Source organism: Miniopterus natalensis, chromosome 16 (assembly GCF_054644295.1).
Source record: "Miniopterus natalensis isolate mMinNat1 chromosome 16, mMinNat1.hap1, whole genome shotgun sequence".
NCBI lineage: Eukaryota > Metazoa > Chordata > Mammalia > Chiroptera > Miniopteridae > Miniopterus > Miniopterus natalensis.
The window spans coordinates 11,890,778-11,902,858 of record NC_142096.1 but is presented as its reverse complement, the minus strand read 5'-3'; the positions used below and the strand labels follow the sequence as shown (position 1 = coordinate 11,902,858).

The 12,081-nt window shown below is 35.6% G+C and overlaps 1 protein-coding gene across 1 annotated transcript in view; it reads left to right on the top strand.

Annotated features, from left to right (window-relative positions):
• The window catches only part of CSMD3 (CUB and Sushi multiple domains 3), a 551,595-nt gene that overhangs the window by 99,277 nt on the left and 440,237 nt on the right, over positions 1–12,081 (top strand). The gene's annotated exons all lie outside the window — the stretch shown is intronic.

Below are 12,081 nucleotides of genomic sequence, written 5' to 3'. Positions count from 1 at the left end.
CAGGCATGATACATATTCTGGGACTAAATCTGGTAGAATTTGAAGCTGATTTGAAGAAAAGGTCTGAGGGGAGTCAAAGACATGAGGAGGACTCCTAACTCTCTCCTTTTAACAGCTGAGAAGGTGGCAGTGCTGTTACTAAAGATGGCAAGACTGGGGAGAAAACAGGACACTCATTTTGGACGTGTTAAATTTGAGATGTCCACAAGGCATCTGAATGAAGACGTTCAGTAGGCAGTTGGGTGTATAAATCAAAAGCACAGGGAAGAGGCTGAGGGAGTTGTCAGCACGGAATCAAGCCCTGTTCTCATTGCTCACGTTCTGATAGCCGAGGCCCTTGACCTGAGAGAGCAGCTCCGCAATAGGAAGCGGCATTGTCATCTCTAGATACCTCTCCCCTCTTCTCTAACCTCTAGTACATCATTTCTTTATGTGTTCCATTTTCTCAGCACTTCGTAATGTTACGGGCATTATTATAATTTCCATAGTGATTGTACGCAGCGTGGTGTAGTGGGGAAAAATCATTCACCTCAACTTGGGCAGGCTGCTTAATGTCTCCGGGCCTCTGTTTACTCACCTTCCATGAAAACAGGCAGCTAAAAATACCCTGTGTACCAGCAGAGTAGGTGTGTGCCTATTTTGTATTGGGGAATCCAACCTAAAATATATCACAGTGAAAGAATGGGATGAAGCAATTTTTAACTTAAGGGGTTTATTAACAAGAATTAGGAGTTTAATACCTGACTATGGTTTAAAAGGTTATGCCACCCAGGTTGTATTTGTATACTGGAAATATACTATATTATATTACTAATACCATGGTAAGTGTGAATTTATTTCTTATTAGCATGCTGACAGTCATAATTACTGCACAGCATCTATTGCAAATTAAATATTAGAAATAAATGATATATTACAGTCAGAAAATTAAATCGTTGATTTGCCTCTTTAGAAATAAGTAATTTTGTTTCAGAATATCTTTAATATTGGCTCTGTTTAATGATTTTGATAACCATACATATTATTCCAAATGATAATAAACACTAGGTTAAGGACAGAATCAGAGAATACGCTGAAGTTCTGAAATGGTCAGCAGAGAGCTTCAGTGAGGCTACTGTGGTTACACTTCCTCAGCTTCTCTGAGGGAGTAATGATTAAATAGTAATAACTAGTCAGGGCACACGCCCAGGTTGCGGGCTTGGTCCCCAGTTGGAGGCTTGCAGGAGGCAGCTGATCAATGACTCTCATCAATGATGTTTCTATCTCTCTCTCTCCCTCTCTCTGCCTCTCTCTGAAATCAATGAAGATATATTTTAAGAGATAGTAATAACTAAAATTGCAAAATAAGTGAGTTATTTAGCTTATCTAAGAAATGTTCTTAATACTGAATTAAGATGTAGTAATGTGCTTTATTTATGGGGAAAAAACACAAACCTGTCCTGAAAGGAAAGGGTATTTAAAAATATTGGTCAGGGACATTTTGTCAATTTTTTTAAAATATTTTTTTTTAAATATAATTTTATTGATTTCAGAGAGAGGAAGGGAGAGGGGGAGAGAGATAGAAACATCAATGATGAGAGTCATTGATCGCCTCCTGCATGCCCGGACTGGGGACCAAGCCCGCAACCCGGGCATGTGCCCTGACCAGGAATCGAACCTTAATCTCCTGGATCACTAGTCGATGCTCAACTGCTGAGCCACACCGACCGGACATTTTTGTCAGTTTTGTATGTGTATTATGTAGTGGAAAGTTTAACATATTCCCAAAAATAAATATTTTATCTTAATTCAGAGAAGAACTTCAAAAACTATATGAATGCAATCTTTCCTTATATTAGGAAATTAAGACCAATTATAGACTATAATTTGGATAGTTTTCTAAGGGGTAAAATTCAAAGTTTGAATAACAACGTGTGTTTTATCATGATATAATATCTTTAATTAAGATTTTATATATATTTGCTAAGCATATTCATGATAGACACTAAACATACACAAATAAACCAACCTATGTTATGGTTTTTCCACTTACCAATGTAAGAACTGTACATCCCTGCAAATTAAATTTTAAATGTTTTTAAACCTATTGAGCTAATGAATTTATTGTAAAATTTGACCAGAATTATTTGTTTTACATACAGTATTTTATGATATATTTTGGGGATAGATAAGAATCATCCCAGTGTCAGTCACTGAGAGGATGCTGGAGATCTCTCTTGAGATTGTTGGGATTTAACAGGATGATGGCGTATGTGCTAAGTAATTGTGGTAATAATAACTAACAATAACTTATACTCGGTGATTACCATGCATCAGGCCATGTGCTAAGCATGTTATAAGCACAGTACCATCTAATACTCATAAAAACCACATGCCATGATGATTATTACATCCAGTTCACATATAAGAAAATTGGGGCTCATGGAGATGAAGTGACTGACTGAAGGTCACCCAGATGCTAATACATGGCAGAGCTAGAATGGGAGTCCACGCTCACAATTCCAAATCCATGTGGTCACCACGATGCAGTAATGGATTGCAAGTTATGTTGACCTTTCCAGACATATTGTAAAGTAAATTGTATTCATGTATTGATTATTTCAGCATTTATCCATTCATTAATACTATCTGTCCTTTATAATAGAAACAACTATGCTTATTAAGATTCTATATGCTTATCAAATATATGTTTGTGACACCAATGCTGGGTGTTTGTGACACCAATCAATATGTTTTCATTGATTTTTTTTTTTTTTTTTAGAGAGGAAGGGAGAGGGAGAGATAGTAGCATTGACGAAAGTCATTTCTAATTGTATATAATGGCAGAATAAAATAACAAAAAAAATGTTTAAAGCTACAATAAAGATTATGTTTTTAGTGCATACAAATTATTTATATTTTAATCAAATATTCCCAAAACATATATTATCCCAGAAAATAAAACATGATTGATAAAATGAAGCAGAATAAATTATTAATGTTCTCTTATGTGAGTTCATGTGACTTGCTCTAATTTTTCAAAAGGAAAAAAATAATTCTGAGATCTGAGCTATTGTCTGACAGTTCTTGCAGGACTCCATTTCATTAACAGCCTTATTATGCAGAGCTCAGTTATTGTCATTCAGAAAGAGTTGAGATATATGCCATTATAGAGTTTGCATGCATAAATAAGCATATTATTAATAATCAATGGCAATTAGCACACAATGTACTTCCTCTTAAATTTAATTATATGCTGATTAAGAGTGTTTGGGTACTTAATTAAAATAAGAAGGTCCAATGATACTTAATTTTTGCTTATACTCCTATTACAATTCTAATAACTCCAGTCCTCACTCAATCCATGCGTAGCTCCTATTTTAATCAGAAGTATACTTGATCATGGAATAAAGCTTGAAATGCAGTTGGGTAGGTTACATCAGGGAAATTGTCTGGAGTCTCTCAGTAGACAATGAGGAATCTAGTGCAAGCAAATGAACAGAAAGATAATTGTCATAATTGTTTTCAATTAGTTTTTCATAGCTTTGGTGGAGCAATTTCTATTGTACTATACCATGAGCTATAACCAGTCCCAAAGCTAGTTATCATGATTACTGTGTGTCAGTGCTGAAAAAGGCAAAATACATTCTTGACCTGGCCGGGTAGCTCAGTTAGTTGGAGCATCATCCTGCACACCAAAAGTTTGGGGGCTTGATTCTCAGTAAGGTTGTGGGTTTGATCCCTGGTCGGGGTGCATATGGGAGGCAACCAATCGATGTTTTTCTCTCAACTGATGTTTCTCTTTCTCTCTCCCTTCCCCCCTTCCCCTCTCTCTAAAAATCAATAAAATCATATCCTCAGGTGGGGATTTAAACAAAATAAAAAAGTAAATATATATTCTAAATGTCAAGATCTTAGTGAAAAATGAACTGAATAGTAATGTAAATGCATTGTTGGGAAATTGTTAAATGTGGTGTGGTTTGAATGCAATGAAATCAGACATATTCAGTGAACTCAAGCCTCATAAATACATATTTTCTGAGGAAAATGAGTTCATGTGCAAACAACCATCTTTTGGAATGACACCAGTGACTGTTATGCACCCCTAAGTTCATTGTAGCCCAAGTACCCATCAGTAGATGAGTGTATATAAAAGCTGTGGTATAGTTACACACTGGAATACTACTCAGCTGTGAAAAATAAGGGAATCTTACCTTTTTCAGTAGCATGGATGGACCTGGAGAGTCTTATGCTAAGTGAAATAAGCCAGTCAGAGAAAGATAAGTGCCATATAATTTAACTCCTATGTGGAATCTAATGAACAAAATAAACAAAATAGAAGCAGATTCACAGATACAGAGAACAGACTAACAGCTGTCAGTGGGTAGGGAGTTTGGGGGCCTGGTGATTACCAGAGGGAAAGGGGGTAGGGAAGGTAGAAGAGGGTAAATGGGGATAAGTGGTTATGGAAGAAGACTTGATCTGGGGTGGTGAACACACAATACAATATACAGATGATGTATTATAGAATTTTACACTTGAAACCTACATAATTTTATTAACCAATGTCATCCCAATAAATTAAATGAAAAATGAACCTCAGATATAGAGATATCAAGAAAGTCACAATGCAGCTAAAATCATAGTGAGTTATTATTAATTGGCTTAAGTAGCCCACATTAATTTTGGTAATGCCTGTGGTGCCAAAGAAGAAACTGAAGTATTGAAAGCCACATTGGCCACAAACTAATAAATGGCAGAGATAAGATTCAAAGCCAGAATTTGATTTCATTATATTTCATTTTCTAATGATAAGGTCAACTGCAAGAATGCAGATCAACTAGATCAAGACCTTTCTTGATATTTTAGTGTTTAGTTCTCTTGCACATTTTCAGAGCTAGTCCTATCGGGAGGAAAGGTTGAGCATTATTGTGGAAGAGTTAAATAGTGTGGATTCATTGTACTCCTTGTCGTCTAGGAAACTCTCGAGGCCCTGGTTTCTGTTTCCCCACCAATCCTGTCCCCATAAAGTTTATTGTCAATATGGGACTTGGCCCTTTTCTTCCCAGTGGAATTGAATTCTTAAATAAATTTGAAATAATTTGGACTTCTCATATTTTTCTAACTTTCCAGTTGTTCTTGGAATTAAGCTCATCCTGTAACCAAGTAAGTATTAAGAGCCAAGTATATCTGAATTAAAGAGTTTGCACTTTTAAAGATGCACATGAAAAACACAGGATCTGTCACAAGTCAATTGAGTAGACAGTGTTTACACATTATAAGATAGAGAACAATGTAGAATTTTGAAAGAAAAAGAAACAATAAAAGGTGGCAAAATGAAATGTCTAAGACATTTGAATAGTGATCAATGAATATAATAGAAAATAGAAAAGTTTGTTTCCAGAGCAAAAGTGATCACCATGGACTGAAGTGTTTGGAAAAGCTTTATGCAAAGGGATGGGTTTCAATCTCGAAGTATAGAAACACTTAGAAAAGAAATAGGAGACATTTCAGAATGGTGTGAGTAAACCTATGGAGCAGGAATACATGTGACACTGAGGGGGGGCGGGGGGTGACTATTTGAATGATATAGCTCCTGTGAGTAGGTGAGCATAGGAGATATAGGAAAGTCATGACGGGTATGGCTGTGGAGCATCTTGACAGCCAAGTGAGGGACTGGACCTTTTTCTGTAGGCAGAGTTGGGAGGATTGTCTAGGGGTATTTTGAAGGAATTAATTTATAATCTCTGTAAAAGGGTGAAAGGGGAATACCTGTATAGTAGGCAGTTTGATCAGACACTGTCTCTTGATCTCTATGACACTATTTTTCTATCTGAAAGTTTTAGAAAAGAAACAAAATCACATTTCTAAGACTCTTATAGTGGATGTGACTTAAGTTCCACACCTGTGTGTGCCTGTGTGCAGATGAAATGTTGAATTTAGGCACAGGCAATTGTCTTGCAGATTCAGTGTTTTACTAGAGCACCTTCCCGCATTTTCTAGCTTCCTGTGGGTAAAATACAGTCCTTGTGTTTGTTGCTTCTTGCTATCACTCCCTTATCCTTAAAATGTAATTTCAGGTGACTCTTTTCCAGTCTCCTGCTGTTCAGGGGTTGGTGGTGAGATGGCAGTGACTCCAGGTAAACTTAATTTCAGAGGTGGTCTCAAGGTAGCAATCTCCTTATGGAGCTAATTCTGTATTAATCAAGAGGTCCAGCCTAGAACCTGTTCCTAAAAACAATTAAGTTCCTTTATGCTTTAAAAATTGGTTTTTATTTCTGACATTGATGAGGTGTTTGTAGCAGAAGTGGTGCATTGAAAGAAAAACCTGAGATACTTGTGACTGTTTTGTGGTCAGGAACATTAGCAAGCAAACATGTTATCGCAAGTGTGACGAAGTGATTGTTTATGACAGTGTGGATGGCAGACCACCGAAGGTTTAGCTCAAAAGAAGGCGGTTATCAAGAATGTTGTTAGGGTGTGCTGCTGCTCCTGGCTGCCTTTGACAAGGTTTTACAACGAAGATGACAGCTCAGGAATATATTGGCTGTCTTTCAAGGGAAGATGTAAGGAAATAGAGTCTAAAATCCTGGTGACATTGATTGGAAAGGTCAAATGTACCTTAGGGGTAAGAAGGCTTGATAAGTTTCTTGTTTTCTTATGCAAAGGGCATCAGATAAAGAATGTTTCTTTCCTGCACATTGCTTCAGAACACCCCATGGTAGTCCCAGTTGAAAAGAGAGAGATGGCTAAAGCAGGTCATGGGTGGGGCGTGAGTGTTCACTGGCCCATGAAAATAACTGGAAGCAAACAAACCAGTTGCCAAAAAGATTTTAAAGGAAATTTTAGCCAAATACCTTCTGCAACTCATTTGCAAATTGCTTTGGTTGATCAATTCATAAGGCCTCTTTCAAGTACGGAACCTGCGTTAGCAGGATTAGTAGGATATAAGAGCTGTGCACTGTCAAGCCTAGTCTCCCTTCCCACACCCACCTCAAATTTTGCTGCAGAGAACATGAGCGAGGGAGAGCTATTCAATAGGAAGTGCCAGGGGACACCAGAGGGTACCAGAGGAAGGAGCACCTTCTCGGGAACAGGACCAGGGTTTCCCGGGATAGGAGCAGCTTCCCAATTCCTGTCCAAAAGGATCTCCTCACCTCCGTGACTGTGTTCTTTAACAGGTCACTGATCCATGAGGAAATGGAGTTGGCCTTAATGGCAACAAACAAACAAAAACCAACAAGAAGTTCCTGTGCATCTCCTGGAAACCTTGGGTTTCGGCAGGATGTAGTGAGAAGGGAAGGAAGGGAAAGTTTCTTTCTATGAACGTCCTCTGATTCATCTCCCAGTAGCCTGGATTTCACTGCTTTGATGGTCCAGCTTCACCATGTAAACACAATGCTCTACAGGGCGATAGAGCAGTAAAACGGGGAGAATCTGCATCCCTGCTGACCTGAGGGCGTAGTCTGATCCATCCTAGCCTAGACCGAAGGAGAGTCACGCACAGGGAATAACTGCTATCTACTTAAACCATTTTATTTTGAGGCCTTTGGCAGTATTAGCATAGCATTGTGACCCTAAAACAGCTCATTTAAAGGCTCTCCAAAGTGTGACGCTAACATGCTTTTCTGAAGTTTCATTCTGTGTTTCCTCACGTGCATGGTCCTCTGCTTAAGCCATTTGTTTTGCATTTTGCCTTGAATACATATTGTACATCTCTCTCTCTGGGCCTTTATTCATATAATCTATTTCACTCTTCTCTTGACTCCTCTCCACATAAAACCCCGCTTCTCTCATCTCATACAATATTCCTCCTTTTGTAAAAGTATATAAGTTATTTAATTTTTTTAGCTTATGGAATCAGTTTTATTATTTAAGTGCCAGAAGATCACACTAGGCATGCCTAATGTTTCCAACTGAGTTGTAATCTCAAGAAGAACAGAATTGGTGTCCTATTTTTATATCCCTTTTACATTTATACATCAGGCTCCAATAATTATTTGTTGATTAATTAATTGCTGCAATAGAGTGGCATCTCTCACTCATACTGGATGAATATATAATCTAGTAAATTATCCACAATCAGCTTAACACATTTAAAAAAAAAATTGTTACTTTTATCTAAGTCTTAATACAGATACTTGTCCCAATTCTGTCATAAGGAGAGGAGAGTCTATTCATATTTTTTCTCTTATTCTGAATCAAGCTATCAAATGCTACCCACGCCAAATGCAGCATTATTCCACTTTTAGAAATTGTAAAGAGAGGATGGCTGCGAATATGCCTCCATTCTCCACCCCATAGGTGTGTGTGTGTGTGTATATATATATATATATATATATATATATATACATATATATATATATAATAGTTAATATTATATATATTATATAAATATTATACATATCATGTATATATATAATAGTTAATATTCTGGTAGCTACATAGGATATAGTTAGGTTTAAATAATCATATTTTTTAATATTTCATGACCTTTCCATCCAGCTCTTTTAATACATTGGTAGTTAAATAGTATATAAAACAAATAATATTTTTCATGAGTTCATTTTCTGTGGTAAAATTTGTTTTGCCAGAAAAGGACACAGATATCTGAAATTGAAAGAACATTAATTGCCTCTTCCTCACACATCATAATTGCATATCCAGTGACTGCTTAGTCCTTGGATATTGTGCAATGGAATTGTCTCCATTGTGTCTGACCATTACTCTCTGACTCAAAATTTTTCCTGTATTGCCTGTGGGCTCTACCAACACCCCACTTTCAGACAGAATGCTGTGGCCCAGACAGCACACATTTTATGTGTTTGGTTTGGTTTCACACTGATTCTTCCACTGCTTCACACTTCCTTCACTTGGAAATATATTCAGCCACCTGAAGATTTATCTTAATTTGAAAGAAAAATGTGTAACAATGGACTTTTAATTTTCTACTACCTGAAATACATTGTAATCTATGTGCATCCTTCCCTCCTCCCACCTAAATCAATCTACAAGCTTTTTTCCTCTTAGGCATACTAGCTAAGATGATGCTGATTTGCTCTCATTTCTCCTCTAGCAACCAATAGCCAGTAGTTTGTTAGAATTCCCTTTCCTTAAGTGGAAATACTAAAAACGGTAATGGACATTTTCCTTTTTGATTGCCAAATATGAGAAACTTTACAAAGTGCCAGTATGGCTTTCAGAATGCAAATGTGGCCTAATGTTTGCTCCATCTACAGCATTTCAGTGAAGACTTGTGGTGTAACCGGTAGTTTATGAATTGTGCTCATATTTAGGAACTGTCTTACAGAAGTTAATGTAGTTTCATAAAAAAACATTTGAATGGCACAGTATGTAATTTGACCCATAGGAGATCACACGTTACCAGTGTGGTCCAGTGCCTATTATGCTACTAGTTTAATTCATGATATGCCTACAGCTCTCTGCTCTTCTACCATTCCACTCTATTTTGTGTCTAAACATTCATTCCTACAAACTCTGTGTGATAATCATCTTTTATATTTTTCTATTAGAGGAAATAACTCAATTAACTGAGCAATCCCTTTTTGCTTGTTAACATACCAGGCAATATGCTAAGTTCTTGAAACACAAAGATGAATTACAACCCCTGTTCTCAAGATGCTCATTGTCTAGTGAGAGAAAAAAAATGTATAAAGAAATAAATTTCATTCCGTTAATATATAATGAAATTAAAGTCCATGGGAGCATGATAGATGCAATAACTGATTCAAGATATTTTCCAAAATATTTGCTCAAAGCAAAGTCTCTAAGTGAATTCTTAAACGACACTATGTATATCCTGCATGAATGGAATGGCTCAGTATCTGTAATAAAAGAACATTTCATACCACTAAAAAATTTGGAAAAATGTATTAGTTTGTTAAGTGCTTTGAAGTCTCAGGATGAGAGGTTCTAGGTAGTTTAACTTGATGTCATGCTTTCTAAATTATTCTTAATCATTTGGGAAATAAAGCCCTGAAATTAATTTTCTGTAAGAAGTACAAACAACTTGATTTTACTCCCCTTCGTAGACTTAATTTTACAATGTTTTATAGCATTGCTAATTGATCTTAGCAGGATCATGCTTCGTCTGTCTGACTGAATAATTATGCGATTCTGTAGTCATGGTATCCCTTATCCTTTCATTCGGTTTCTATTCCAATTTTCTAGGTCAGGTTTTCTTCTTGCTATTTTGCTAAATATCTTGCCTTTTATAATTATCCATGTGCTCCTAACAAATTGGGGACTTTTTAAGAGCCAAGTTCGTTTTAATGTTTTTATTAGTATAAATCACTCTTTCTAAATTGCTTGGTAGAGTTGGTGAATTTCTCCAAGGAACGCATGATGAAAACACTGTGCTCCTATAGTCCTTTTATATGTTTTCTTTCAGGATTTACATTTGATTTTAAACATTTTTTCTTTTAAAAAAGAAAAACAAAAACAAAAATGACTGTGGATTTCTTAGGCTGTAATATCTCAAAGTTATCTTTTTATAATCAGTGCCTGGCATAGGGCTTGATGAATGGTGCCAACTAATAGAGGGGATAATGAATGAATTAATGACACCTATAGGGCAGCTTGGTGAATTTGGTTATACAAATCTTCTACCAGGAGTTGAAATGATCCCTTGAATTTTATATATGATTTAGAGGATTAACTCATTTTGCCCTTGACTAAATTACTATTTTTTGAATAATATTTAAGACAGCAGGTATGACATAACATAGTATATTAGCATTTAATGAAGACATGATCCTACCTCTAGTAGATCATAACTTAATTTCACCTAATTTAGATGTCTCAATGCAAAATTATAATAATAATAAAACTGCAATTATTGAGCTAACAATATCTTCCATGTATTGATCATATGAATGAATTGCATATATACTTTGTGTAATCATATCAACAGCCCTGTTTGATATTCTCATATCCAAATAGTATGCATATATTATTTTGGCTACTCATTGTTTTAAAAATTAATTTTGATGATCCTGTTTAATAATTATTCATATTCAGTATTATTCTAGTATTGAATTTCTAACCTCGCAGAGTATACATCATACATAGGAAAATCTTTGCTCGTATGTGTATTTAGAATGGATTTCAGTTATTTACTCTCAATTATTCTGCTCTGAAGAGCTTATAGTATATCCTTCAAAAAACAAACAATTTAATGACATAAATAGTTCCTCTTTCAATTCATAAGCCTATGCACAGTATATTCACTATATGAACCTATCTTTGGTAACCCTTTTGGAATATTTTCTTCCCCCAATTCAGTTTCTACCCTAACACATTTACAGAAACTATATTCACTATATTGCTAAATCTAATAAATATTATAGTACTTTGGTTTTTATACTTTAAAATTTTGAATTTATTTGGTAACTTTTTAAAAAAATCCAGCTAACTACTTATCCTATTTCTGATCTCAATTTAAACCTTACTTCATCATGAAAGTCTTTTCAGACCTCCTCTTAATCAAGACTATTTAATTTTTCTCAATTATATACTTCATTATAGCCTATGTTTTTGTCTATCTCACTTGTTACATTATAATTAATGTTCTGTAATCAATTGTTTATTGTGTTTGTCCACACCAGGTTATAAAATCCATGAAGGCAGGGCCATGTATGTCATTTGCAAGTCTATATCCCATGGTAGCTGCTAAGTAAACATTTGTAGAAAGAGTACAGTATTTGCTTTTCATGGGTAACACCATGCAGTTGTAAAACAATCTGAGACTTTTAACTTAGAAACATCTAAGTTTGAACCACAAATCTAATTATTAGTTGGGTAGCATTGAGAAAGTTACTTAGTCTGCCTGAGTCTCAAGATCCCCTTTCTGTACAATGGAGCCATCATATATGTTGTTGGATAATTTGTCAGATGTAATTGGGAATATGAATGTTTATGTGCAAAAACAGTATGGTTCAGAGCTGACCTCAACAATTAAATTAAGTCTATTAACTTTCTTAAATTGTAAATTCTTAGAAAGCAAAGGAGGTTGTATTGCTTTAACTTGTGCACATCACAAAGCAATGTTAATAGTAACCCCCAAGAGCTTCTAATGAATAA